Raw genomic sequence first — 251 nt, 5'->3', positions numbered from 1 at the left:
GAGCGGCGGCGGCCTAGAGTGAGCAGAGGCCGGGGGCTAGAGTGAGGAACGGCCGGAGGGCTAGAGTGAGCAGAGGCCGGGGGCTAGAGTGAGGAACGGCCGGAGGGCTAGAGTGAGCAGAGGCGGCCTAGAGTGAGCAGAGGCCGGGGGATAGAGTGAGGAAAGGCCGGAGGGCTAGAGTGAGCAGAGGCGCCCTAGAGTGAACAGAGGCCGGGGGCTAGAGTGAGGAACGGCCGGAGGGCTAGAGGGAG

This window comes from Sinocyclocheilus anshuiensis, unplaced genomic scaffold, assembly GCF_001515605.1.
Source record: "Sinocyclocheilus anshuiensis isolate Anshui unplaced genomic scaffold, SAMN03320099.WGS_v1.1 scaffold2571, whole genome shotgun sequence".
Lineage (NCBI taxonomy): Eukaryota > Metazoa > Chordata > Actinopteri > Cypriniformes > Cyprinidae > Sinocyclocheilus > Sinocyclocheilus anshuiensis.
This window is presented reverse-complemented; position numbering follows the sequence as displayed.